The 6,077-nt window shown below is 32.9% G+C and overlaps 1 pseudogene; it reads right to left on the reverse strand.

Annotated features, from left to right (window-relative positions):
• Positions 1-1,553: 1,553 nt before the first annotated feature.
• On the reverse strand, positions 1,554-1,708 carry LOC122919237 (annotated as a pseudogene).
• Between the last annotated feature and the right edge of the window lie 4,369 nt (positions 1,709-6,077).

Consider the following 6,077-nt stretch of genomic DNA (forward strand, 5'->3'; position numbering starts at 1 on the left):
TCAAGATGACTTATCCTTCTATTATTCCCAAATGTCTACTTGTGCTGCTTTGTAATCTGTTCCTACTTCTCCCCCTCATATAACCAGTTACTGATCTGCTTTCTGTCACTATAGATTAGTTTGCATTATCTAGAATTCAATACAAATGGGATAATATGGTATATATTCTTCTTTTGCCTGGCGTCTCTCATTCGGCATAATTATTTTGAGATTCATCCATGTTTTAGTGAGTATCCATATTTATTCCCTTTTATTGTTGAGTAGTATTCCATTGTGTACTGATCCATTCACCATTGCTGCATGGGGTATTTAGCTTTCGGCTATTACAGATAAAGGTATTGTGAATATTCATGTACAAGTCTTTGGGTGAACATATATGCTTTCCTTTCTCTTGGACAAATACTTTGGAAAGTGAAGACTGGGTTATAATAGATATAAGATATATCTACATATATATAGATTAAAGGTATATATGAAGATAAAAGATATATAAAAGGTATATTTTTAACTTTCAAGCAACTGTTTAACTGCTTTCTGAAAAGGCTGTTACATTGTACAGATCAACCAGGCATGTTTGTGAGTTTTAGTTTCCCCACATCCTCGCCACCACTTTTAGCAATTCTAAAAGGTATGTATTATTATTTCATTGCAGTTGAAATTTGAGTATCTCTAGTTATTAATTATATGTAGCATTTTTTTTTCATGTACTTATTTGCTACCTTATATCTTATTTGGTGAAGTGTCTGTTCAAAGCTTTTATCCATTGTATTAGTATTCTGTGGCAAAACAAACTATCATATACTTAGTGGCTTAAAATAGTACATCATTTCCATGGGTAAGTACTCTGGGCACAGTTTTGCTGAGGCCTCTGTTCAGGGTCTCCCCAGGCTGCAAACACGGTGTCCTTCTGGTTGATTTCTCATCTGGTGGCTTGACTAGGGAAGAACCCACATCCTGGCTTATCACATTGTGGGCAGGATTCATTTCCTTGCAGCTGTATGACCAGGGCCCTGGATTATTACTAGCTATCTCATCTGGAATCTATTCTTGCTCCAGAGGCTGCCTGCAGGTCCTTGCCGTGTGGCTCTCTCAGGTCTGCCAAGATAGAGTCTTATGTAACATAAGGTAATCATGGGAGTAACATTCCATCACCTTTGCCATAATCTACTGGTTAAAAACAAGTCATGGGTTCTACTTGCACTCAGGGGAAGGTGATTATACAAGGATACGACTTATTAGGGATCACCCTAGGGTGGGCTCATAGATTTATTATTTTATTTGTTTGTCTATCTTTTATTATTATTATTTATTATTTTCTATCTTTTATTATTTAATTTGAGAGTTCTTTATGTTTCCTAGAGGCAATTGTTTTTAAAGGTCTCATGTATTTATTACTGAACTAAACAACTGGTGCAGAAGCATAGTAACAGAAAAATCATTTCCTGATGAAACATGTCTATTGTTCAGGTAGTACTGATGTTTACAGACTCATAGGATATGAGCACATGACTTTCATGTAGCATAAATACATGTGCCATCTCATGTGTGATCCCTTATAGACCCAGCTTAGTTCTCCTCCAATGCCTTCTCTTGGAGTTGCACCTGATTTTATTACCAGTTTTTATCTGAATCCCTAGGGAATGGGATGATTCTGTTTTTGTTTCTTGGCCACGAATCTCTTGATGCTGAAAGTCGTGTGAGAAAACATGGCAAGGAATAGTCAGCCGCACACACCATGGTGGCAGAGAAAAAGAGAGAGCTGGATGCATGTCTTTGAATGAAGTACATAATTTTCTCCCAGTCTGTGACATGTCATTTCATTCTCTTACTAATGTCTTTCAAAGGTCAGAAATGTTGAATGTTGATGAGGTCCAGTTTTTCACTGTGTTCCTTTATGGCTCATGCTTTTGGTGTTGGAGCTAAGAAATCTTTCCCTAACTTGAGGTCATAAAGGTTTTCTTCTAGAAGTTTTGTGGTTTTAGGGTTTATATTTAGGTGCCTGATCCATTTTGAGTTAATTTTCGTGTATCATGTCAGAATGCAGTTTGGAGGAGTTTTGTGTTTTTTTTGTTTTTTTTTTTTATACATCTGACCATCTAATAGCTGGTATACTGGTCTGTTCTTTTATTGTAATGTTTTTAGCTGGTTTTGGTATCGGGGTGATGCTGATCTTGGAGAATGAGTTGGGAAGAATTCCTCCCTCATCTTCAGTTTTCTGAGAGAGTTCGTATGAATTAATATTATTTCTTTCTTAAACTTTTGGTAGAATTTGTCAATGAAACCACCTGGGCCTGGAAATTTCTTTGTGGGGAAAAATGTCTGTAGTAGATATAACATAATACGGTTGTTCAGGTCATCAAATTCTTGACTGAACATTGGTAGTTTGTGTTTTTTTTAGGAAATATGTCCATTTTGTTTAAGTTGTTGTCAGTTTATGGGCATAAAATTTTTCATAATACTCTGTCACTCTCCTTTCAGTAAGTACAGACCCTGCAGTGATGTTTCCTCTGTCATTCTTAATACTGGTGATTTTTGTCTTCTCTCCTTTTTTCCTGAAAAAACTAGAAACTCATAAATTTTATTGATCTTCTAAAGAAACATTTTTTAGTTTCATTGATTTTTCTATATGGTTTTCCTGTTTTCTATTTCATTGATTTTTGCTCTGATCTTACTTCTTTTTTCTACTTATTTTGAATTTAGTCTGCTCTTCTTTTTCTAGTTTCTTAAGGTGTAAACTGAACTTGGGAGAACTTTCTTCTTTCCAAAAATGGGGCTAAATCCTACAAATTTCCCCAAAGTGTTTCAGTACTATCCTGCAAATTTGTTGTGTTTTTGTCATTTTCATTCAGTTCAAAATACTTTCTATTCCTCATTTTGGTTTATACTTTGATTTATGGTTGTTTAAAAGTGTGTTAGTAAATATTGAGAGACTTTCCAGAGAACTTTCTGTTATTTACTTCTGATTTAATTCCATTGTGGCAAGAGAATTTGCACTGTATGACAAATTCTTTTCAATTTTTAAGACTTTAAATTTTTGGCCCAGAATATGGTGTATCTTGGGAAGTGTTTGGGGTACACCTGAAAAGAACATGTATTCTATTTTTCTGGGTGGAGTTTTCACTAAGTATCAATTAGATCAAGTTAATGAGTATCATTGCTTAAATCTTCTATCTTCTTACTGATTTCCTGTCTACTTTTTTCAATTATAGAGAGTATTTTTGTATATTATATATATTTATATTTTGTATATAAAAATATAGAATATTATATTTTATATTTATATTTAATATTTTTATACTATATTTTTGTATAGAGACTAATTTTTGACTAAAATTGTCACATTATAGTTTTATCAGTTTTTTGCTTCATGTACTTTGAAACTTTATTATTAGATACATCACCTTTTTTGGAATTGTTTGTCATATGGATGAATTGACCATTTTATTATTATGAAATGACTGTCTATACCTCTGATTATATACTTTACTCTGTAATCTACTCTGTATGGTATTACTATAGATACTGTAGCTTTCTTTTGGTTAGTGTTAGTTGGTATATCTTTTTCCATCCCTTTGCTTTGAAAATACTTGTGTTTTTATATTTAAGGTGTATTTCTTATAGGCAGCATAGAGTGGGTCTTGCTTCTATTTCCGATTTAACAATCACTTCTTTTTATTCGGAGTATATAGACCATTTATACTTAATGTGATTATAAATATAGTTATGTTTAAATTTGTTACCTTGCTAGTCATTTTTAAATTTGTTCCACTATTCTTTGTTCTCGTCTTCCTTTTTCTATTTTTTGGATGGATTACTTTTATTATTTCACTTATAAAATGATTATAACTCTTTGTTTTGTTATTTTAGTGGTTGCTTTCGGGTTTATAATATACATATTTAACTTACCAGTCTATTATTAAGTGTACAACTTACAATAGTATGCTCCCATTTCTCTCAACATCTTTTGTGTTGTTTTGCCATTATATTTTACTTTTACATATGTTTAACCCTATACTACATTGTGATTGCTTTTGTATAAATTAATTATTTTGAAAAGATATTTAAATAACTAGAAACAAATTTTATATATTTACCTATGTATTTATCATATTGGGGTTCTTTGTTTTTTTCTGTGGATCTATATTTTTGTCTGGTATCATTTTTCATCTTCCTGTAAGACTTTCTTTGCCATTTCTTATACTCCAGATTTGCTGGATAGTGATGAATTCTTCCAGTTTTTGTATGTGTCAAAAGTTATTATTTTGTCTTTGTTTTTTTAAAGATATACAGAATTTTAGGTAGACAAATTTTTCTTTCAGTAACTTAAAGATGTTGCTTCATTGCTTTCTGGCTTGCATTGTGGCTGATGAGGTATCTGCTGTCATAGTATCCTATTCCTATGTATACAGAACTTCCTTTTTTCTCTGTATGCTTTTAAGATCTTTTAAATTTATCACTGTTTGATTTGATTATTTTGTTCTATGTGTAGTTTTCTTCTGCTTCTTGAACTTGGCCTTTATTGAGAGCCTTGAATCTATGGTTTTACAGTTTTTATCAAATTTGAAGAAATTTCAGCCAATATTCAAGTGTTTTTCTGTCTTTTCTTTCTTCCTCTCCTCCTTTGACTCCAATTACATATACAGAAGGTCACTTGAAATTGTTCCATAGCTTAATTCTGTGCTTATTTAAAAATTCTCTATTCTCTCTGAATTTCATTTTGAATAATTTCTATTGGTATGTTTTATTTTCTTCCGCAATGTTTAATCTGCTACTAATTCTATACCATTCAGTTTTATTTTAGCTGTTGTAGTTTTCATCTAAGTCCAACTCTTTGTATCTCCTATGTCTTTATTTAGCTTTGTGAATTACAGTTATAAAAGCTGTTTAATATCCTTGTCTACTAATTCTAAAATTTGTGTCAGTTTGGGTTGGTTTCAACTGATTACTCTTTTTCAACATGGTTGTATTTTCTGGTTTCTTTATATACCTGATAATTTTTGATTAGATGCCAACCATTGTGAATTTTATCTTGTTGGGTGCTGGATATTTTTATTTTCTTACAAATATTCTTGAACTCCTGTCTGTGATGAAACTGGAAATAGTTTGACCTTTGGGTCTTGTGCTTAAAATTTGCTAGGTGGGACCAAGGCAGTGCCTGGTCTAGTGTTTATTATTACTTCCCCTCTTGAGGCAAAGTCCTAGAAATGTGAAGTTTTACAGTATGACTGATGAGAGCAAGCATTGTTCCTTGACTTTTGTGAACACTGGGTACTTTTTCCTTTAAACCTTTTGGATGCTTCTTTCCCTGGCCTTGGATATTATTTACACATACATATGAGCTGATCAGTACTCAACTGACTACTCAGTGGAACCCTTCTCCTGATCTTCAGGGTTTTCTCTGTGTACATCTCTTTCCTCTTTTATTTTGCCTTGGAAACTTTAACTTCCTTGGTCTCTCTGGACTCTCAAGTCTGTCTTCTCACTAGAGGAATCTGCTGAGCTCCATCTTGGTTCTTCTTCCTTATTCCCTTGATCTGGAAACTCAAAGCAAGGCAACTGTAGGGTGCATTTTGTTTCTTGTCTTTTAGAAATCAGTCTGTTGTTGCCTAATGTACAGTATCTTAAAAGTCATTGCATTACATATTTTTGTCAATATTTTGAATGTTTTAAGCAAGCACATAATTGTCTTTCTTACTTGATTAGAAACCTTAATCCTCTTTATTTTTCCATAATTTTATTACCATTTAACGGTATATATTTATTTGTTTTTTCTTTCTTACTTATTAGAATGGAAGCTCCATGAAATCAGAGATCTCTTTGTTCACTACTGAGTCCTCTTTAGCAAGAATAGTGCCTGTAACATAATAAGTGTTCAATAAATATTCATTAATGAATGACAGAATAAGCAATGTATGAATACATCCTAACACCTAGCCACTATCCCAGCACATAGGTCCCCTCATGCCCTCTAACCCTGTCAGATCCCTGCCTCTGTGCTTCTGCTCATGCTGGTTCCTGCCTGATAAATTCTTCTCTCTCCTCTCTAAAATGTTTACACATCTTTTATATTCTAGTTC

Source organism: Neovison vison, chromosome 11 (genome assembly GCF_020171115.1).
Source record: "Neovison vison isolate M4711 chromosome 11, ASM_NN_V1, whole genome shotgun sequence".
NCBI classification, from domain to species: domain Eukaryota; kingdom Metazoa; phylum Chordata; class Mammalia; order Carnivora; family Mustelidae; genus Neogale; species Neogale vison.